Source organism: Saimiri boliviensis, chromosome 1, assembly GCF_048565385.1.
Source record: "Saimiri boliviensis isolate mSaiBol1 chromosome 1, mSaiBol1.pri, whole genome shotgun sequence".
NCBI lineage: Eukaryota > Metazoa > Chordata > Mammalia > Primates > Cebidae > Saimiri > Saimiri boliviensis.
This window is the reverse complement of record NC_133449.1, coordinates 207,361,952-207,385,058: the sequence shown is the minus strand read 5'-3', so window position 1 is coordinate 207,385,058 and position 23,107 is coordinate 207,361,952. Positions and strand designations below refer to the sequence as shown.

The window sequence follows — 23,107 nt, the reverse complement described above, 5'->3', positions numbered from 1 at the left end:
CGCGCCACCATGCCCAGCTAATTTTTTGTATTTTTTTAGTAGAGACGGGGTTTCACCATGTTGACCAGGTTGGTCTCGATCTCTCGACCTTGTGATCCACCCTCCTCGGCCTCCCAAAGTGCTGGGATTACAGGCTTGAGCCACCGCGCCCGGCCCATACATTTCATATACAGAGAATTTCATTTATTTATGCCGAAGTAAGCTTGTTTTAAAATAGTACTCATTTCTAGTGAAATAAAATTTTACTTACATAAAGAGTAATTCAAGCTTTTAAAAGTCTGAAGTTTAGAATATTTTAAAGATTGAATTTATTAGTTTTAAGCACGTATATACATAACACCCGGAATCTGCCAGGGATGTTACCTTTTAGAACTCTTTTGAAGGGAAATTTTATGAAGATATAAGTTAATTTTGAATAGCATGATAATTGTCGCATGTAATTGGAAGCTTCTATAATGTTTAAAGAAAACTTTTTGTAGGTTATTGGTATACCTGTTATTTACATTACTAGTTACATCAGCAAATCCTTATTTTCGTAGACATTCCTTTCCAATTCAGTAAATTCTGGGAGAGCTGAGGTCATATGCTATTAGGATTTGTATAAAGGTAGAGTCGCTTGCATAAGGCAGGCATTCGTTAACTGGTGAGATTTTTCTCCATTTAGTTTAAAAATGTTACTTTGTTAAAAGTCTTTTTCTTTTCATTGTGAATTTTGAAATCTTATTTTTGTAGGCATAGAAAAGGCTGGTAACCCCAACACAAATCCCCCTTCCTCAGCCCCTCTAAATCTGGTAAAGTCACTTGTTCAGTGTGCTTTCATTTTTCCTTTCTCTTTTATTTGCCACAGTTCTTACCTGTGCTTCAAGCTTGTATTGCCCCTGTGCCTCCGTTCTCTTCATATAAACAGCATAAAATTGCAAATATTCATTGTCGGTTGTATTTCTGAAGATCAGAATTTTCCCCAGTTTCATGCTGTCCTTTCTCAGGCAGGGTGTGGTAAGTCATCTTTTGAAAACTGATTCCAGTAAAACTGGAGTATGCTGTTGAAACTGTTGGTGTGTCCTCTTCAGAAACAAAACCAGGAGACTTGCTGTTTATTGCATGAGTCACATGGGTTTCAATGAATGGAAGCAATATTAGATTTTTTTTTTCAAGCTCATCAATGCTACATCTTATTTTAAAAGAAGCCTGAAATAAGGAAATAAAGTAAACTAATAAACTCCTTCTTTCCCTGGGGAGAATCTAGAATTATATCGGTTCTCCTGTTTTGGGAATGAAGCAATAACAATGAGGGTTAAAAAAAATTAGGCCTTGTCCTTTAACCCGTGATACCCTGTAGTGCTCAGAGCTTTCTAGAGGGTACATTTGCTCAAGCTGTGCACGAGTAACTTTAATCAGGAGTGAGGTGGTTCTTTCTGTTATATGCCATTTCCTCTGTGGCCCCTGCCTCACTTAGCTATCACTGTATGCCTAATCGACCAGAGTGAAATGTTTTTAAAACATTTTCCAGGAAACGAGGGACTTTTTGCAGACTTTTTATAATAGAAAATGCCAAAGAGAGCAAAGTTTTAATGGTTTCTCTGCACAGATAAATGTTTCCAGAGCAGACTGATGATGAGTCAAGGAGCTGCTAATGGGATATGTAAATGTAACCTTTCACCTAGTTACTGTCACTACCTAAGTCATAACTACCTGGTGTCAGTAAATTGTTTGAACTAGTTCTTGTCTAGTTCCCTAATTAAACAGACTCTTTTGGTCCCATTATTATCCAGTCGATAGTCAGCACTGTTTTCAGTTTGCACTGTCCTGGGCTCCTCTGCTCTCCTTCTGTTTAAATAGTAGCTCTAAGTCCCATTATAGATTTTTACTAATATCTTTGCCTTCAGCTTTACCTCAGTATTAGTGGAAAGGTTCTTTTGATCTGTGTATTTGACAGTGATTTCTAGCTCTTAGGTTTCACTTATTTAACAAATTTTCATTCAGTGTCAGCCATGTACCTAGCAATATTCTTGACCGCAGAGATCCAATAGTGAGCAAAAAAATTCCCGGTTATCATAAAGTGAAGAGTACAGAAGGAAGACAATCATTAATTAAATATACACACAACAACAAACAATAATTACTTATAACTACAAGCAGAGGTAAATGCTCTGAATGGAACAGTACAATTCTTTGGGCTTATATAGTAGGAACTTGAGGAAGTAACACTTGATTGATATCTGAAGTGTGTGTAGGAGAATGTGAGATAGGGTAGGAAGAAAAGTGTTCCAGAAAGCAGACACAACTTCCATTTGTGCAGACGCCCTTTACAGAAGGGAGTAGAATGAAATCAAGTAACTGAGGAGGATCAAGGGAAGAGAGGAGCTACTGTGAATGAGGCTGGACCCCTTGGCTGGGGCCAGTCCACACAGGATCTTGCCGGCCATGTACAGAATTTGATTTTCCTCTTAAGAACAATGGAGTATGTTTTAGGTAGAAGCAAGGGACTTGATGTGATATATGTTTTGGTAAGATCATCTGTGGGGTGTGAATTGGATCGGGATGTGAGGGTCAGTGGGGAGAAGTTGGGTGGCTCCTTTTAAATTTAATTTGAAATGACAGTGTGTACCTGTCTGGTGGTGGATACTGGGAAGTGGCAGTGAAGACGATCAAAAGTGTTTTGGGGGGATACCGTTCACTGAACTCAGGAATAAGTTGGGATTTTCCTTTATTTATTCAACAAATATTTAGTGACTCCCTACTTTATGCTAATCTCTGTGCCAGGCTCTAGAAATAAAACTGTGAACAGTATATAAAATGTCCTTAGACTCATGGAGCTTACTTATTAATGGGAGTGACAGATAATCATTAGGTGTAATAATATATATATTAAATATATATATAAAATAAATATGTATATGTAATTTCAGGTGCTAATTATAAGAAAAATTAGGCAGATAAGAGAATGGAGGATGATAAAGGAGGGTCCTCTTAACAGAGGATGGTCAACAAAACCTCTTGAAGAGGTAGCCTTTGAGCAAAAACCCAGATGAAGTCAGGGAGCTAACTGTGCAGATTCTCTACCAAGCAGAGGTAGCAGGTACAAGATACTGAGGCTGAAACAAAGGAATTATCCCTCTATATCCCCACCACCAAGGAATACCAAGAAGGCCAGTATGTCTGAAATACAGGGGTTAGGGAAGAAAGGTGTCAAGAATGTCTTGCTGGTAGCTAAAACTTAAAGCACCTATATAGAGTCATTACCTTCAGCCCTGATCAGTTTTTCAAAGTCCCATACTGTTATCAACTATAATCCCAGGTTGCTCTGCCACTAAACTGGTTTTAACACAGCTACTAGAACAGCTTCCTTTACAGCAAACCCTGCTCAGATTCAGTGTCAGTGGTAACTGCACGTCTCTCCTGTCAATGATAACCCCTTCATCAGCCCAGGTGAAAGTCTCCAACCTTACTTCAACCCCATACGCTGTTATAACCCTCTCTGTACTTCTCCAGTTATTCACTCGAAGGCTTCCCTTTAATGTTTGTTTAGGCTTTCCACATAATTTATTCTTTTTTCTTTTTTGGCATTGTTTTTATTCATCACGACGCCTCTTTTCTTTCTATTGGCCTATTTCCATCACTTCCTTCAAGAGTTCACCCAGTTTCTTCAGATTTATTCCAGCTTACCCGGATCCCAGAACCCCTCAGCCTACTCAGTCTATGTGATGTTATTTTTGTCCTTCTTCCGTGGGTCACTTGAAGAAGCACTACTTTTAAAGTGCCACCATTGTTTTGATTAAAATATTTATGCACTTTGGGAGGCCGAGGCGGGTGGATCACGAGGTCAAGAGATCGAGACCATCCTGGTCAACATAGTGAAACACCGTCTCTACTAAAAATACAAAACATTAGCTGGGCATGGTGGTGCGTGCCTGTAATCCCAGCTACTCAGGAGGCTGAGGCAGGAGAATTGCCTGAACCCAGGAGGCGGAGGTTGCGGTGAGCCGAGATCGCGCCATTGCACTCCAGCCTGGGTAACAAGAGCGAAACTCCGTCTCAAAAAAAAAAAAAAATATTTATGATTGGCCCGGCACGGTGGCTCACACCTATAATCCCAGCACTTTGGGCGGCTGAGGCAGGCAGATCACGAGGTCAAGAGATGAGATTTCACCATCATGGCCAACATGGTGAAACCTCGTCTCTACTAAATATACAAAAATTAGCTGGGCATGGTGGCACGTGCCTGTAATCCCGGCTACTCGGAGGCTGAGGCAGGAGAATTGCTTGAACCCAGAAGGCGGAGGTTGCGGTGAGCCGAGATCGTGCCACTGCACTCCAGCCTGGCGCCTGGCGACAGAGCAAAACTCTGTCTCAAAAAAAAAAAAAAATTATGATTGTATTCGTTTTCTCTAGAAAAGATTTGGCACCGGTAATTGCTCTGCCGTGTATATATGTGACATTGTCCAGAACAGTCAACGTTCAGGATCCTCGTCAATAAGATGAAGATACCCAGACTCCCTTCTTTCATTCAGTGTAGTAGTGAAGAATAAATGAAGTAAAACATGTACAAAGCATTGTAAGCGAATGTAAGACATTAGTTTTAATATTTTAGGTGGGTGTATTTCATATCCTTATCTAAATTGGAGGTTCTTCACACCATTTCACACAGTGTAGAGTCACGTATGTGTGTGCTACAGGAATTCCGTGAGGATTCTTAAGCTTCAGCCACACTACACAGGCTTGGGCCAACTTTATCTACAGCCTGTGTATTAGTTTCCTGGAGCTACTGTAGCAAAGCACCGTAAACCAGGTGGCTTAAACCACAGAAATGTGTTGTCTGACAGTTCTATGACTAGAAGTCCAACATCAGTACATTGGCGGGGTTGGTTCTTTCTGAGGGCTGTGAAGGAGAGCCTGTCCCATGCCTCTCTCTCGTGTTCTGATAGCCTCAGATGTTCTTTGGCTAGACATGGTTCCTTGTGTCTTTACTTCATCTTTCCTGTCTTCCTCTTTGTGTGTCTGTCTCTGCGTCCAAGTTTCCCCTTTTTATAGGGACACAGTAATATTGTATTAAGGTCTTCCCTAATGATCTCATCTTAATGAGATCATCTGCAAATACCCTATTTCCAATTCATCAAATTCACAGGTACTGGAAGTTAAGACCTGAACATCTTTTTTGTATGGGGACACAACTCAACCCATATCAGCATGATACAATACACATACAAGAAAGGGTAATCACAGATGTGGTGAATTAGTTCTGTGTTACTAAAATGGTAAATTAGGTGTAGAGCTTGTTTCCCACATGATACAAGGCAGCAGTCCCCAACCTTTTTAGCACCAGGTCCAGTTTTATGGAAGACAATTTTTCCACAGACTGGGGTGCAGGATGGTTTGGGGATGATTCAAGTGCATTACATTGATTGTGCACTCTGTATTTACTATGATTCCATTGTAATATATAATAAAATAATTAGACAACTTACCATAATGTAGAATTGGTGGGAACCCTGAGCTTGCTTTCCTGCAACTTGATTGTCCTCTAGGGGTGATGGGAGACAGTGATAGATCATCAGCCATTCGATTCTCATAAGGAGACTGCAACCTAGATCCCTCTTGTATCCAGATGATGTTAGGGTTCCTGCTCCTATGAGTCTAATGCTGCAGCTGATCTGACAGAAGGCAGAGCTCAGGTGGTAATGTGAACTATGGGGAGTGACTCTAAATACAGATGAAGCTTGGTTTGCTTGCCCACTGCTCACCTCTTGCTGTGTGACCCTTTTCCTAACAGACCACAGGCCAGTATTAGTTTGTGGCCAGAGGGCTTGGGACCCCAATATAAGGCAAAATAAATGAAATACTTGATGAAAGTTAGATGTGAAATTCTGAACATTCACATAAACTTCTTCAGAGTTCAACAAGTCCCGTTAATTTTAACTTGGTCTAGATTAGAGTAGAGCAGGCCAGCCAAGAGAAGGAGCAAAAGAACTCATTAAATTTTCCTGCAAATTTTAATAGTACATTCAGTTTTTATACTGACGTAAGTGGGAAAATATCCAATTCATATTTTTTTCTTTATTTTTCTTTCTCTTTCTTTCTCTCTTTCTTTCCTTCTTCCTTCCTTTCTTACCTTCTTCCTTTCTTTCTTTTTCTGTAAAATCTGGTTCCTGTAGACCCTTTGACTTTCTGGAAGGCCACATGTGGTTCCATGGCACAGATTGACGTCTCTCTGTTAAACACCCAGAAGGGCTCATGGTTTTTATCTTATTAAATGCCCTAGCCTGGGTTTATAAAAATTTACTTCCTCTTAGAATTAAAGCTTTCTTTAATATTATATACGTTTTTTTCGCATCCGTTTTCATTTGGTTTGTTTTTATTTTGCATTGCTGTTTTTCAATAGTGCAGAAAAGAATTGGACACATTTTGACCTGTTGATGTTGGCGAATACATAAGTGCATCTTTTGTGGCATTTTATCCAGATTCGGCATTAAGATGTCACATTTAATCTGATGAGTGTGCTTTAATCTTCATATGGCCTCTTATTTTGGTGTTAGAATAGCCTGTGCTTCATGTTGAGGTAGGTGTCTGAATCTGTTGTTTTGCTTCCTTGTGTACCTGGCTGGCCAGTTTAAAAGTTTAATCATTTGAAATTTCCTAACAGAATGATGGTTACCAGAGACCGGAAAGGGAAGTGGAGAAGTTGGAGGGGAGGTGGGATTGATTAATGGGCATAAATAATGAAAGAATAAACAAGATCTGGTACTTGATAGCACAACAGGGTGACTATAGCCAATAATAATATACATTTTAAAATAACTAAAAAAGTATAATTAGGTTCTAACACACAACAAAATGCATGGCACATAGAGCATATTTAAGAAGGCTGTTGTAGGAATTCATGCAGATACAGTGAATAGAAATTGAATACTTGACCTTTATCCACAAAAGTGGCTGTTTGTTGTCAACCAGAAGATCTGTCTTAGTACAGCCCCTGTATTCCAAATTGCTATGTGATAGAAAACATTCTTAATTGCCGTACTTTCATTAAATTACTTCATTATTAATGCTGCATGAAGATTTTCACTAAAGGAAAAATAGCCATAGATTGTTTATTTCTGCTTATTGGTTTTTGTAGACAAAAATTAAGGAAAAAGACAAATAATGAATATTAGATTTCACTGCTGTTATAAAAGCAAATTTCCTCTTGGTGTCCTCTCAAGTAGATGTAGGAAAATGAGGCTCACAGAGGTTAAAGTAGTTTGCCCAAGGTTATATAGGTTCTAAGTGGTGAGACCAGGAATTTGAATCCACAGACTCTGGATTGGGGGCCTGTGTCACTCTGGAAAGCTAGTCATGTGGGAATTAATAAGCTCATCCATGTAATGCACCTAGAATGGAGACCAGCATACAGCAAGTACTCAGTACACTACTGTGATAACAACGACAAAGACTACTACTACTTTTATAATTACTATAATGGTGTTAACTACTGTTGCTACCATTAGTATTATCTACTCTGATTCATACCTAACCATTTCTTTTTAAATTTTTTCTAAAACTTCTTTAATTTTTAATTTTCTAGGTACCTAGTAGGTGTATATATTTATGGGGCATATGAGATACTTTGATACAGACATACAATATGTAATAACCACAGAGTAAATTGGGTATCCATTACCTTACACATTTTGTTGTGTGTTACAACCTAATTGTACTTTTTTAGTTATTTTAAAATGTGCATTATTATTGACTATAGTCACCCTGTTGTGCTATCACATAATAGATCTTATTTATTCTTTCATTATTTATGCTCATTAACCAACTCCACCCCCTCCAACTTCTCCACTTCCCTTCCCAGTCTTGTAACCATCATTCTGCTATCTCCATGAGTGCAATTGTTTTCTTTTCTTTTTTTTTTTTTTTTTTTTTGACATGGAGTTTTGCTCTTGTTACCCAGGCTGGAGTGCAATGGCGTGATCTTGGCTCACCGCAACCTCCGCCTCCTGGGTTCAGGTTATTCTCCTGCCTCAGCCTCCTGAGTAGCTGGGATTACAGGCACGCACCACCATGCCCAGCTGATTTTTTGTATTTTCAGTAGAGACGGGGTTTCACCATGTTGACCAGGATGGTCTCGATCTCTTGACCTCGTGATCCACCCACCTCAGCCTCCCAAAGTGCTGGGATTACAGGCATGAGCCACCGTGCCCGGCCTGAGTTCAATTGTTTTTATCTTTGGCTCCCACAAATAAGTGAGAACATGCAAAATTTGTCTTTCTGTGCCTGGCTTATTTCACTGAACATAATGACCTCCGATTACATCCATGTTGTTGCAAATGGCAGATCCCATTCTTTTTTATGGCTAAATAGTACTCCATTCTGTATATGTACCATATTTTCTCTGTCCATTGATCTATTGATGGACACTTAGGTTGTTTCCAAATCTTGGCTATTGTGAACAGGGCTGCAGTAAACATCAGAGTGCAGATACCTCTTCAACATACTGATTTCCTTTCTTTGGGTGTATATCTGGCAGTGGGACATAGAGAATCCAAAGAAAGGAAATTACTGACTCTTATGGTAGCTCTATTTTTAGTTTTTTAAGGAACCTTCAAGCTGTTCTCCATAGTGGTTGTACTAATTTATATTCCCACCAACAGTGTTCAAGGGTTCCCTTTATTCCACATCCTCACTAGCATTTGTTACCTCATGTCTTTTGGAAAAAAAAGCCATTTTAACTGGATAAAATGACATTTCATTGTAGTTTTTATTTGCATTTCTGATGATCAATGAAATTGAGTGCCTTTTCATATATATATATATCTGTCATGTGTATGTCTTCTTTTGAGAAATGTCTATTCAGATCTTTTGCCCATTTTTTAACTGGATTATCAGATTTTTTTTCCAGTAGGGTTGTTGGAGCTCCTTATATATTTTGGTTACTAATCCTTTGTCAGATGGATAGTGTGCAAACGTTTCCTCCCATTCTGTGGATTGCCTCTTCACTTTGTTGATTGCTTCCTTTGCTGTGCAGAAGCTCTTTAACTTGATAGGATCCTATCTGTCCATTCTTGCTTTGGTGGCCTGTGCTTATGGGGTATTACTCAAGAAATCTTTCTCCATACCAAACTTTGGGAGAGTTTTCCCAAAGTTTTCTGGTAGAAGTTTTATAGTTTGAGTTCTTAGATTTAAGTCTTTAATCAATTTTGATTTGATTTTTGTATATGGTAAGAGATAGGGGCCTAGTTTCATTCATCTGCATGTAGGCATCCAGTTTTTCCAGGACCATTTATTGAAGAGACTGTCATTTCCCCAATGTCTGTTCTGATCAACTTTGTTGAAAATGAGTTCATTTAGATGTTTGAATTATTTTTGGGGTTCTCTGTTCTGTTCCTTCAGATTATGTGTCCATTTTTATGCCAGTACCATGCTGTTTTGGTTACTATAGCTGTGTGGTATAATTTAAAATCAGTTAATGTCATTCCTCTAGTTTTGTTCGTTTTGCTCAGGATAACTTTGGCTATTCTGGGTCTTTTGTGAATCCATATACATCTTGGGATTTTTTTCCCACTTCTATAGAGAATATCACTGGTATTTTGATAGAGATTGCATTGAATCTGTAGATTGCTTTGGGTAGTATGGACATTTTACCAATATTGATTCTTCCAATCCATGACCATAAGGTATATTTCCATTTGTATGTGTGTATGTGTCCTCTTCAATTTCTTTCATCAGTGTTTTATAGTTTTCATTGTAGAGATCTTTTACATCTTTGATTAATTCATAGGCATTGAATTTTATTTGTGGCTATTGTTAATAGGATTTTTAAAAATTTCTTCAAATCGTTTGCTGTTGGTATATAGAAATGCTGCTGATTTTTATATGTTGGTCTTTTGTATATTGATTTGTATTCTGCAACTTTAGTGAATTTGGTTATTAGTTCTAATAGTTTTTTGGTGGAGTCTTTAGGTTTTTCCAGATATAAGGTCGTATCATCTGCAAACAAGGATAATCTGAATTCTTTCTTTTCAGTTTGGATGCTCTTTATTTCTTTCTCTTCTCTGATTGTTCTAGTTAGGACTTCCAGTACCATGTTGACTAACAAGTGACAGTGGGTATCCTTGTCATAAAGATCTTAGAGGAAAGGCTTTCAGTTTTTTCCCATCCAGTAAGATACTAGCTGTGGGTCTGTCACATATGGCTTTTATTACGTTGAAGTGTGTTCCTTCTAGACCCAGTTTTCTGTGGGTTTTATCATGAAAGGATGTTGAATTTTATTATATGCTTTTCCAGCATCAATCGTGATGATCATAAGGTTTTTGTCTTTCATTCCGTTGAGATGATGTATCACATTGATTGATTTGTGTATGTTAAACCTTCCTTGCATCCCTGGGATAAATCCAACTGGGTCATGATGAATGATCTTTATAATGTGTTAATTGCACTCAATTTGCTATTATTTTTTTGAGGATTTTTGTATCAATGGTAATCAGGGATATTGGCCTATAGTTTTCTTTCTTTTTTTTTTTTTTTCTTACATCGTTTAACTCATGTTTATTTCTGGAATTTTCTATTTGTTATTTTCAGACCGAGGTTAACTCGAGGTAACTGAAACTTTGGAAAACAAAATCACAGGTAAAAGGGAATTACTGTACTTGTGTTTAAATTAAGATTATATGTATTTAATATAGGCATAAGATATATATTACATATTTAAAATTTTAAGGTAAAGCATGAGTAGATATGAGGAGGTCTCCATTTCTGGTAGATTTTTACTGTAATTCCTGTTTTTCTAGGATGGTCATTTTTCTCCGTGACTTGCTCCATTCTCTAAGTTCTAAAATAACACAAGGTGAAGTGAGCAAGCCAAACACAAGCTCAAGTTCTCTCCCTGAATTTCTATTATACCCCTTAGTTTTCTTTTTTTAATGTATCTTTGTCTGGTTGTAGTATCAGGGTAATATTGCCCTCATAGAATGAGTTTGGAACTATATTTTAATAATAGTTAATAATTTTTGCAAATACTCTCTGTAGTCCGTGAAAAAATAGCTTTAATTGTGTCTCTAGGTTTTTGTTTGTTTGTTTTAAGGTGATAACAGTTGTATTGATCCCCAAAGGGGTTTATATTTGCTTTCAAACCTGCTGTTACAGTATGTCCATATAATATTTTGTATAGTGAAGCCATTGAAGATCGCAGCTGTGTAGAGAAAAAAAAAAAAGCCACAGTTTTGGTTAAGCATTTTGGTAGTTATAAACTCCTACTGGCCATTTAGATTCTCTTCAGACAAGTTGAGAGAGGTCAGTACTATAAATTTAAAACCTTTATTTTTCAGTAGAATATATACTTGATTCCAGGGCATGGAGTTTAGGGGTGGTTGGGAACTATGCCACCTAGTAACATTCTTGGATTCCATTGCTAAACATTCTATAGTTCTGTTATAATAATGATTTTGGTTGTCTTTTAAAAATGAAAACAAACCCATTTGCCAAGTGGGGATAAAATTGAAGTTTGTTGTTAGCGCTGTACTCTCAACAGGGGAAATGTAGAAGCTAGGAAGAAAGTAGTCTTAATTTTGAAAGTGCAGTCCTCCTGGGATTTAAGTTACCAACCTCACAATGTTTACCAAGCAGATTTTCATCTGTACAACAACCTTGGTGAATATATGACCGGTTCCTTCTCCTAACTACTTTGTCTTCATGTCTGGTGTCTTGGTCTAGCATTTTCACCTACAGGATCACAAAGGGAAGAAACGGGAAGTGACCTTTCAAATTCCTGAGAGGAGGAAATGAATGTTTACACTGTTGTTGGCTAGAATTTTGAAGCCTTTCAAAAATAAAGTTGCGCCATATGCTCCAGATTTTATAGAGAGAAGTCTGGTGCCAACTGTAAAATAATGTTTTGAAAAGGTTAGTCACCCCAATGGCTTGGAGCCCTCTGCCACCTACCTGCCCCTAGAGGGGCTGTGGTATGTTAGAAGGGCTGTGGCTGGGTTTAAAAGAAAAAATATTTATGTTTTCTTTTCCTTGTAAACTATGGACATCAGAATTATAATAATTGTTCCCATTTGTGGAAGTCATTTTGTAGAGTGGAGAGGAAAACCAGCTTCCTTCTGGAATTAGACATTTGAGTCAAGTCTTGACTCTGCCTCTTATTGTAATAGCTACGTGACCTTGGGCAAATTAATGAGAACCCTCTGAGCGTCTCAAGCTTTATCCTCTTTGAAACAGGGTTGTGTTGGTGTCACTTCATACAGTGTAGTCGTTGTAATTATTCTCTGAGATTAATGTACGTAAAATGCATAGAAAATGCCTGGCACAGGGTTAACTGCTTAGTAAATGTTGAATATCATTATTATTATACGTTGTATACCTTACGTAGAGTACCTCTAATGTTTTCTATGACCCTGCAGTGTAAACCTTCATCCCTGTTTTACAGAGGAGAAAATTAAGGCTCATAAAGGTAACTGTTTTGTTTTGCACGTGAGGGAGTTTGAAAATGGTCCATTTTGTGCCTTCTTCCTCATCCTGATTCTTGCCCTGTGTGGTTGCCCACCAATACCAAGCTTGTGAGACAGAGCAAGAGGGGATTGCATTTTGTTTTTTCTCAAACTTATGTGATAGGATGGTTGTGCAATTCAAGAGATAGGAACATGGTTCTCAAATATGTGAACGATACAGACCCCTTTCAAAGTAAAATATCCTCACTTCCAGTTTGACTTAATTATATTTTTCATAATGTTACTTAAATATATTCAAAGTTGGAGTAAATGTCTTAGTTTATAGCACTTATACAGCTATAAAACAAATTTACTAAATGCCCACAAAACTATAAAACAAAATTTGAGAAATTACATTAATTTATGTGACAGATGTTGATATTTTACTGAAAGTAAACTAGTAAACTGTCAATTTTGGGTTCATACATACTTAGGAAAGATTTTATTTTTAAACTGTGTCTGCCTTTTAATTTCATGAGTTTAACGCATCATAAATTTTCAAATATCTGGAGTTTCATGTGATTCAAGCTATCAAAACAATATATTTTGAAATAAATGTGTCATATACCTTGGTAGTAATAATATCAAGGTGTTGGCAGTCAGTACAGAGTAATAGGGCCTCAGGAATGCCAATTTTAACCGGTGTTACTTGACAAACTTGGAAAACTATTTTACCTACTTGAGAGTCAAGACATTGGCTCAGCATTTAAGCGCAGACCTCATGCTAGACCCGGTCCTGAGCTTAGGGGGCCTAGAGTCAGATTTCCTGGGTTCACAGTGCTACAATATTTTTACATACCATTTTCGGTAAATTTTACATTTCGTTGTGATAAAATAAAATTTCTGAGTTAGGAAGATTTATCATTCTTGCTTTGTATTATATTTTATTGCCATTTCCAGTGACGGTGTGGAAGAATTCACAGTTTACCACATCCTGTAGTAGAAGTCAGCAGACTCTCTGTAAAGGACCAGATGGTAAATACTTTAGACTTTGTAGACCACATGTGATCTCTGTTGCAACTACTCAGTTCTTTTGTTACAGCACACAAGCAACAATAGGCAACACATAAAATTTTATTTAGGGACATTGAAATTAAATTTCATATGATTTTTATGTGAAACAAAGTATCGCTTGCTCTCTTTAAAATTTGTTTTCAGCAATTAAAAAATGTAAAAAACATTCATTCTTAGCTTGCAGGCAGTGCGGAAACAGTGAGCAGGGCATTTGGCTTGTGGGCCTAGTTATGGAGGTCTGCCCTAGGCAACATTTAATACAGTAAAAAGCTTTCTCCTTTTTATTTTTAAATAATTAGTTAATTAATTTATTCTTTATTAACTTATTTTAGGTTCGGGGGTACATGCGAAGGTTTGTTACATAAGTAAACTTGTGTCACAGAGGTTTGTTGTACAGATTATTTTGTCACCCAGGTATTAAACCCGGTACCCAATAGCTATCTTTTCTCTTCCTCTCCCTCCTCCCACCCTCCACCTCAAGTAGACCCAGTGTCTGCTGTTTCCTTCTTTGTGTTGTGTTCACAGTTCTTATCATTTAGCCCCCACTTATAAGTGAGAACTTGGGGCATTTGGTTTTCTGTTCCTGAATTAGTTTGACAAGGTGAAAGCCTCCAGCTCCACCCATGTTCCTAAAAAGACATGATCTCATTCTTTTTTATGGCTGCATAGTATTCCATGGCATATCTAACCACATTTTCTTTATCCAGTCTGTGATTGATGAGCAGTTAGGTTGACTCTGTGTCTTTGCTATTGTGAACAGTGCTGCAGTGAACATTGATGGTCTTGTGTTTTTATGATAGAATGATTTCTGTTCCTCTGAGTATATACCCAGTGATGGGATTGCTGGATCGAATGGTAGTTCTACTTTTAGCACACTGAGGAATTGCCCTACTCCTTCTGCTTTCCACAATGGTTGAACTAATTTATACTCCCACTAAAGGTATATAAGTGTTCTCTTATTTTTATTTATGGCAGCAGTATAGTGTGGGAATTAAGAGAGCCACTCCAAAGTCAGACTACCGTGCCTTGGAATGTGACTTTTCTGTGTCAGTTTTTCATCTGGAAAATAGCAGAAAATTTTATTTCTAGTTAAAACACTTGTGGAAGGATGAAGCTAGAAAGCAGATAGAAAGCAGACATACGGCAGTTGAAGCTATGTACAATAGGGAGTAAGAAGTCTGTATGTAAGTATTGTTATTTCTTTAATTACTATTGAGGTGGTACAGTTTTTCATGTACTTATTGAACATTTAAATTTTTTATTCTTTTGTAACTTCTATAATTATATGTTATTTGTTCTTTACATATTGATACATGCGAACTATTTATAAAGGTTATCAACCCGTTGTCAGATATTTTGCAATTCATTTTGTCTCTTTGTTTGCCTTTTGGTTGTATACCTGGTGAATTTTTTCAACATACTTAATACTTTAATTTTTATGTAATTCACTTACTAAAGATAATTATGTTAGTGAAGAGAAATTCATTACATTTATCTTCTCTACTTTTCTGTTTCTTTTATTTCCCTCTATTATTTTTATTTTTATAAAAATATTCTTACTGCAAGGTCAGGTAATAGTTACCTGTATTTTTATTCTAGTTGTTTTGTAATTTTACATTTTATGATTAACTACTTAATTCTGGAATTTAATTTTAAATGTGTTATAAGATATTGTCTATGTATTTTTTCCATGGATTTTACTAATTGATTCAACATCATTAAATGAATCATTATTTCTTCCCCATCAATTTAAATATGACTTTTATTGCACTTTAGATAATTTGGTCAAATTGAATATGGCCTGAAAAAACATTTAAAGCAAGGTTGTCAATATGACACTATTCTCTGGTCTACAGTGTTGGTACTTTGGTGTAACGTGAAGAATTTTGTGTTACTCTAAGTATTTTTGTCTATTTTTAGAACTTAATTTTTTAAATTTTATTTTATTTTATTTGAAGTTCTGGGATACATGTGCAGGATGTGAAGGTTTGTTACATAGGTAAACATATGCCATGGTGGTTTTCTGTACCTATCACCCCATCTCCTAGGTATTAAGCATTAGCCACTTATTCTGATGCTCTCCCTCCCTACCACACCCTGAAAGGCCCCAATGTGTGTTGCTCCCTTCCCTGTGTCCATGTATTCTCATTGTTCAGCTCCCACTTATGAGTGAGAACGTGCATGTTTGGTTTTCTGTTCCTGTGTTAGTTGCTGAGGATAATGGCTTCCATCTCCATCCATGTCCCTGCAAAGAACAAGATCTCATTCCTTCTTATGGCTGCATAGTATTCCATAGTGGATGTGTACCATATTTTCTTTATTCAGTTTATCATTGATGGGCATTTGGGTAGATTCCATGTCTTTGCTATTGTGAATAGTGCTGCAATAAACATATGTGTGCATGTATCTTTATAATAGAATGATTTTTATTCCTTGGGGTATATACCCAGTAATGGGATTGCTGGGACAAATGGCATTTCTGGTTCTAGATCCTTGAGGAATCACCACACTGTCTTCTGCAATGTTTCAACTAATTTACATTCCCACCAACAGTGTAAAAACATTCCTGTTTCTCCATAGCCTTGCCAGCATCCGTTTATTGACTTTTTAATAATCACCATTCTGACTGGCATTAGATGGTATCTCATTGTGGTTTTGATTTGCATTTCTCTAATGATCAGTGATGTTGACCTTTTTTCATATGTTTATTGGCCACATAAATTTTCTTTTGAGAAGTGTCTGTTCATGTCATCCTGTGCCCACTTTTTGATGGGGTTGTTTTTTTCTTATAAATTTGTTTAAGTTCTTTATAGATTCTAGATATCAGGCCTTTGTCAAGTGGATAGATTGCAAAACTTTTCTCCCATTCTGTAGGTTATCTTTTCACTCTTATGAGAGTTTCATTTGCTGTGCAGAAGCTCTTTAGTTTAATTAGATTGCATTTGTCAATTTGTGTTTTTGTTGCAATTGCTTTTTATGTTTTTGTCATGAAATCTGTTCCCATGCCTATGTCCTGAATGGTATTGCCTAGATTTTCTTCTAGGGTTTTTATGGTTTTGGATTTTATATTTAAGTCTTTAATCCATCTTGAGTTAATTTTTATATAAGGCATGAGGAAGGGGTCCAGTTTCAGTTTTCGGCATATGGCTAGCTAGTTTTCCCAGAAGCATTTATAAAATAGGAAATCTTTCCCCCATTGTTGTTTTGTCAGGTTTGTCTGTTTTTAGAACTTTTTAAAAATGTGGTTAAAAAATAACACACACATAAAATTTACCATCTTAACCATTTTTAGAGTGTACAGTTAAGCAGTATTAAGTATATTCACATTGTTCTGCAAAAGATCTCTGGAACTTTTGTTTATAGTACTAGGATACTGGCCAACAATATGCATTTCACATTGTTGTATAACTACAACTGCATTTATGGTTCTAAGCAAATTTTTTTTTTTCCTTTTGTATGTCGCACATTTCTTATTAGGGCATTTCTTTATATTTAGTGGGTTTTTTTTGGTTTTTGTTTTTAAATTTTGTGAATGGGTGCTTCTTCCCTTCTGCTTCCTTGTATTTTCTGATTTGTTTTTGCAATTATGTAGAAAAGTTTTTTATTTTAGTTGTTTTATAATTTTGCATTTTTTTTCTTAACTACTTAATACTAGAATTAAGGGATATTTGTATTGTAGGGCAGTTTTCTGAACATGGAACTTTATCTTAGTTGCAATGAATATTTTTAAAAATCACCATGTAGCAATAAAAGTGGGTAATATAAAAATGAAAACAGTGAAGCAATATTATGAATGGACATAATCTAGAGAGAAAGGGGAGTTTTTTTAGGAACTGAAAACTGTTCAAGTCTCATTGTTACTCATTGAGACTTACCTTGACTACCCTTTTTAAAATTGCAAACATTCACATCTACTACTTGATTGTTTTGCCCTGCTCTCCTTTTCCCCATAAACCTTGCTATTATCTAACATATAATTTACTCCCCGAGCCCTATTATCTGTTCCCACTAGAATTGAAGCTCCTTAGGCTAGGATTTTCACAACAGTTTCCTGGAACATACCAGGTGTTATATAAATATTAGTTAAATGAATAAAACTTTCTAGTAAAGTCAAGTATTTAGGTGGGGGTTTCTGGGGGGGGAAGTGACCTAATGGTCTGAGAGAGGAATTCTACTGGAAAATTTAAAAATTAACCCATATGAGGCCCTTTCTTCCCAGAAGGAATTTGTAGGTAATATTCACGTTAAGAAAACAGCCCTTCAGCTAAGAAGTTGGTGATTTATACTTGAATATGTGAGAAACAGGGAATGTCACCATTCATTCCCGGGCCTGGTTTCCTCTGTGGAGGTATTTTATTTTCCCCCAGAAATAGAGAGCATATTGACTTAAGCTTTTTTTTTTTTTTTTCCTACAAAGCAAAGGTAATTTAAGCTATTGTTCTCTATTTTTATGGATTATAAAAAGAGAGAAAATTGTTTGCTGGATTAGAGATTAATATGGGATAGTTCTATTTATTTTTCTTCTGTGGTGCTGTAAATGAAAGGTCACCTGACAAATTTTGGTTTGCCCTTGAGAGACCTGCAATCATTTCTTCTGCAGGCAGAATTGTGTTACTTGTGACTTCACAGTTGAATGGCATTGTGTCGTCTTGGGGTTGGCCAGCTGAGATCAAGTAAGCACCTCTTGAACCCCATTAGGCAGAAAAAAAAATAAAGGAGAAAACCTACATCATAGAGAATTAAAAAGGAGGTGGAAGAGTTGCCTTTCTGCTCTCACCTCTCCACTTATCTTTTTTGGAAGAGTTGATTTGTGTCCTCCTGTAATACTTGCGTTTGTTCCTCTGCCTGCTCCTTGATATTGCCCTGTACTTGTGTTTATATGTTTATATTTGTTCTGTCTTCCCCATTAGATGCTATCATTGTCAAAGGTAGACAGTTTGTCTTTACTTTAAAATTCCCCAGAGCATTCTGTATACTATTTAGACAAGGAACATTCAATTAATATTTACTTGACAAGTAAACAAGAGGGCAAATTAAGGTTTCAGGGAGGAGATTGTAACATTACCAAAAATCATATTAAGGATTCAGAATAATCGAAACTGGCATTTGGTCTCCCTGGCATTTAGAATGAAATAAAAACAGGACTGGACCCTGTATGATGGATAAAATGAGTCATAGGACTGCTGAAGTAGATTATTATTATTGTTTTCCTTCCAAAGCCTGGTCTGTGGCATTTTGTTCCAGAGGAAACTTGAGACCTGTGGTGATTAAATCTTACCAAATTAGAAACCTCTGAAATGAGTCATTTTCATTTTCATTCACTTCGTTTTTACATGAAAGATTGCATAGGCAAACAACCAAATGAATGAAGCTTAGTTTTCTGGTAGGTTGGTGATGGCAGTTTTCTCAGTTTGTCGTTGTCATGGTTCCTATGGTAATATTTTATACGTAGATGCTGTACAGGTCAGGTGTATCTTGTTTGTGTATTTGGAGGGAATAATTTGTGTACATTTGAATCAGGCAGTCCTTAGTACTCAGAGATCTACTGATAGTATGAATATAAAATCAGAGTAGAATAGAATTACCTGTTGTGGAAAACTCCCTGGATTTGCCATCAGAAAACCTGATGAGCTTCTCTCTGTGCTTCCAGATTGTCTCATGCAAAGTGAAGGAACTGAGTGAGGTACTTTATAATGCAAAGATTCTCAACCCTGTTGGATCCAGTGTCTCCTTTTTTATGTTTTGCATTGCCCTCTTTATTACCAAGAAATGAAATTTATGTGTAATATAACCCGCTTAAATGTACAATTCAAAAAATATGCATATATATACACACGTATATATGTAATTCCTAATTTTAACATAAAAACAAGACAGGAATAAATAATGTATAATAAGATAACATGTATTTCATTCAATATGTAAATGTTTAGTTATGATTACACTGTAAGACCTAATGAAGTGTTCAAAAGCTTGAGCCTGTATGTAGAATAACAGTATGTGTGACAGCTACGAATGCAGATTGATGTCTTTGTTATATTGACCACTCAAATAAAGTAGCTCCCTCCCACTTTATCTGTGGTTTCCGTTACCGTCATGGTTAATATGAGTGTCAACTTCATTGAATTGAAATGTGCCAAGTATTGTTCCTGGGTATGTTTGTGAAGGTGTTAACAAAGGAGATTAACATTTGAGTCAGTGGGCTGGAGAAGGCAGACCCACCCTTAATTTGGTGTGCACAATCTAATCAACTGCCAGCAAATATAAAGCAGGCAGAAAAATGTATAGAGGCAAGACTGGCCTAGCCTCCCAGCCTGCATCTTTCTCCCATGCTGGATGCTTCCTGCTTTCCGACATCAGACTCCCAAGTTCTTCAGCTTTGAGACTCAGACTGGCTCTCCATACTCCTCAAGCATATATATTAAATTCTTCTAGTAAGGGAATTTATATATTTAATAAAATATATAATTTTTATTAAAATAATATAAAATATATATATTATTTTAACATAATTAAAAATACATTATTTTAATAAAAATATGTAAATCTCTTATAAGATATATAGATAGATAGATAGATCGTATTAATTCTGTCCCTCTAGGGAACCGAATACAGTTACCCTTGGTCAACCATGGTCCAAAAATATTATTAAGTGGAAAGTTCCAGAAACAAACAATTTATAAGTTTTAAATTGTATACCATTCTGAATAGCATGATGAAAACATATGTTACCCTGCTCCATCCAACCCAGGATGTGAATCATGTCTTTGTCTACTGTATCCATATTACATATGCTACCCACCCATTAGCCGTCTGGGTTATCAAATTTTTAAAAAACATAGGATATATAGGATTCAGCACTACCCATAGTTTCAAGCGTTTACTGGGAGTGTCCGAACATACGCCCCGAGGGTAAGGAAAGACTACTGTACCACAATTGACGTTGTTGGCGGTGATGTGATGTTTCCAAAATGATGAGGAATTCTTGGCAAAACTCCAAATCAAACAAAATTTTGTCTTTCTTGATTCGTGTAGTAACTTCATTTCTAAACATAAGAGTTTTCGAACCATGTGAAAAATATTTGTGTTTTTATGTAAAATAGATTTGGGCGGTAAGCTCTGATCATCATAAAGACGTTTATTACTTATGTGATTTGTAGACATTTGAGACTTAAGTAGGATGCGGTGTGGTAGTTCATTAAGAAAAGGTCTTGCACATTGCATGACCTCTGTCTGGACTGACTGAACTCCTGCCTACTCAAGCTGGCAGCTCTCCCCATACCAGCCCTGACAACTAGATTTCTGAATCTCACACTAGGGGGCAGTACTGCACCCCGTGAAAAATCATTGCTCTAAGGCAGGTTTCTTAACCTCAGCATTTTTTTTTTTTTTTAATTAACATTTTGGGTCAGGTTATTCTTTGGTGTGGTAAGCTGTCCTATGCTTTGGAGGCTGTTTGGCAGCATCTCTGGCTTCTACCCACTGGATGCCAGTGTACTCCTCTAGCTGTGTTAACCAAAATGACTCCAGACATTACCAAATGTCTCCTGGAGGGTAAATCTGCCCCAGCTTTAGAAGCACGACTCTGAGATCTCTATCAGCTACAAAAATCTGTCATGAGAATGATACGATATTAATTAATATGGATGAAAACACTGCATACCATACTACAGATGTTGTTAATTTTTTTTGACAGGTGAAGCCAGTAGGAAAAGCTTTTAATAATTCCTCAATTCTTTTTTTTTTTTTTTCTTGAATCATTTAACACTAGGATTATATTATCACCTGGCTTTAGAAGGGTTGAATTATGTACAGTATAGGATGATACATTTTGCAGTATGAGAGCATAGAGCACTAGAATTTCAAGAAAGACTATTCCAACAAGGTCCTTTGGCAAGTCAGAGTTCATTGAACTCCTTTATGACAAGCTTGACATTCGTGTTAAAGGTTACAAAATCAGAATTTTAGTTTTGTAAGAAATATTAGAAATTCAGTGGGTACTTTCTCATTTTACAAGTGAGTAAAAACCTAAATGCTAAAGTGTAGTTCACTGCTTAGTTCTGAATCAGGACTTTAATTCCTGGCTTTGGTGTTCCCTGTGCTGTTCTTTTTACCCCATTACAATGCTGCTCAGCCAGGCTATATTTATAAAATATTTTTAGCTTTCTATAAGCTCTAAGTCTTGATAGGAAATAACAGACAAAATAACATTTTTCTTTAAAACCTTGATCTTTAGAATGCATGCCAGGAAAAATAAGGGAGAAGGTCAGCTATTATATACTGGGATTTGCATTCATAGATTAAGCCCAGAAATATTTTTAATACTAATATAATAAGAACATTTTACGTGCTTCTTGTGGCTTGGCCGTGTTCTTCTAAGAACTATACTTTTTTAAATACTTAAAACAACTCTGTGAAAATAGATACTGTTACATTCATCTCCCTCATTTAGATGAGGCATCAGGAACTTAAAAAACTTGCTCAAGGTCATAAGGATAAGTGGCTGGTCTGCGATCTGAAGCTGGCCAGTCTGCCATCCACATCCATGTTCTTGTTCACTGCTTACTCCAGCCTTAAATCTTGAACTGAATAAGGACGGATTGGGTTTGCATCCTTGCTTGTGAAATGGATATTCCTAGAGCTCAACATTTGGACAATTTCAAACCTGAACACTTTCAGAACACATCATATTTTCTTCAAAGAGTAAATCATTCCTCACACGTCTCCAACATTTACACCAAAGGTGAATTTGCTCTTTATAGGGTATAAGTGCTTCTTTCATCTTGTCCATATCTGAAGCATTTAAAGCAGAACTCTGGTATGAAGTTCATAGCAGGAATAAATCAGGATCTGAAATGTGAAGATTATATAAAGCCATCTTCCTTGTTTGTTTCATTCTTTGTTTTTCCCCTAGAGGAAAGAGAAGATTTTGGAATACTTTATTGCAAAAAGAGTTTGAAGTAGATGCAAATAATAAATATGATTGACAGCTGTAGAAAAAAAGAAAAAACTTGACTCTTGTTTTAGAAAGATACTTGAAAGAAAAACATCTATATTTATTGAGAAGTGAGAAGTGAATGCAAATCTTTCAAGCATAATATTTAAAAGTGAAAATCATGTAAGAGGATTTAGAGATATTTCCAAAGTCAATATTTGGTTCTTAAGTTCCAGGTTGTAGAAAAGTCAGAATCAATTAAGTTCCCAGAGCGCTTGCTCCCTCTCTTTCTCCGTCTCTCTCTTTCTCTGTAATTTTTTTTATTACTGATAATCCTGGTACAGGCAACATGTCGACTTTTTCTTTCAATACGTTTTTTTTTTTTTTTTTTTTTTTGAGAAATTGTGCTTTTGTAAAAAATCTGCCTTTTCAAAGTTTTCTTTCCTTCCATTATATTCCCCATATTTTTGGTGTATCTGAGATGCTAAGGGGCCTTCAGTTTCACGTTTTTATTTTCCACTTGGCAGTACCACTTTTATACATCGAAGATGGAAACTTGGCAGGAAGATTGTATAGCAGAGTGTATTTCTGTGTGGGGCTGCAAGGGCAGGAAAGAAAAAAGCTCAAATAAAAGGTATTTTCACTAAGTGTGGTCTCAACTGGTGTCATATATAATTACCCAGTT

General features: G+C 36.4%; 1 protein-coding gene across 9 annotated transcripts in view; it reads left to right on the top strand.

Annotated features, from left to right (window-relative positions):
• PAM (peptidylglycine alpha-amidating monooxygenase) overlaps positions 1-23,107 on the top strand; it is a 282,041-nt gene that overhangs the window by 6,346 nt on the left and 252,588 nt on the right. For 2 of the 9 annotated variants that reach the window (XM_074383131.1, XM_074383109.1), the window contains one exon: positions 10,564-10,611. The exons of the other annotated variants lie outside the window; for them this stretch is intronic. The gene's annotated coding sequence lies outside the window, so the exon portion shown is untranslated. The remainder of the gene's footprint in view (positions 1-10,563; positions 10,612-23,107) is intronic. 9 annotated transcript variants of the gene reach the window in all.